Below are 1,037 nucleotides of genomic sequence, written 5' to 3' on the forward strand. Positions count from 1 at the left end.
TATATATATATATATATATATATATATATATATATATTAAAACGTTTGACTCATGTCTTGGTAAGATACATCTAAAATTTCCAATGTTTAGACACAAAATTGGCTGAATAGTTTGCTAGTGATCGCAAAGGCCAAAACTGCTGAACTTTATCCTCTTGGAAGCCAAATTGTCGGCCAACACCGATTAAAAACTTGGTCTATGTTTAAATACACTTTATATAAAATTTAAAATTTTTAGACGAAAATTTTTTGAGTAATTTTTTTAAGACCGCAGAAGTATTTTTTTTTTTTATTTGGAACATTAGACCCCTCTTTGACCGCTGAAATATTATTGGTTTGGACTTAAATCAAATTAAGCAGTTGGCCCATGTCCAAGTAACCTACAACAAAGAATATCAAGGATTTAGACCGAAAATTGGTTGTGGAGTTTGGTAGAGTTCCAGAAGGTCGTATCGTTGTCGTTTGACCCCTTGACAGGCAAATTTCTGGCCGAAACCAATCAAAAAGATTTTCTAAAATCTCAATACCCCTTGCGTATAATCTCGAGTCTGTAGATGTACAACTGACTATTTCGTAGGGAATGTACACACATAAACACACACGCACACAGGACATTTTTACATTCTTAGATATAAAATATTATAATGGGTCCAATATATAATAATGATTTAAATAGTTTTGTTTAAATGACTAGTGCACCACTACCAAAAATCGAAATAAAAATGTTTAGCTTTCGATTTACTTTTTCGTTTGACTATAAAGTCTGAGCTATAAAAATGTGTGTTGTAAGGCTAAAAATAAAACATGAACCAATAGCTATTACGTTACGCATGTATATTTGTAATGCCTTCGTTCGACCTTTATCTGGAAAATTCCATTGTTTTCAATTTTTACACTTTTGCAGCGATCTTCCAAAGTTACAACCCAAATATAAAGTTTCGCATAGGTTGGAATAACTTATCCATAAATGTATATGTCTATAGGCCAATAATTGTCAGGAGTTCCGTAGGCAAAATGTTTTAAACAAATATATACAT

The sequence above is a fragment of the Euprymna scolopes genome, chromosome 5 (assembly GCF_053919585.1).
Source record: "Euprymna scolopes isolate OS-2025 chromosome 5, ASM5391958v1, whole genome shotgun sequence".
Classification (NCBI taxonomy): Eukaryota; Metazoa; Mollusca; class Cephalopoda; order Sepiida; family Sepiolidae; genus Euprymna; species Euprymna scolopes.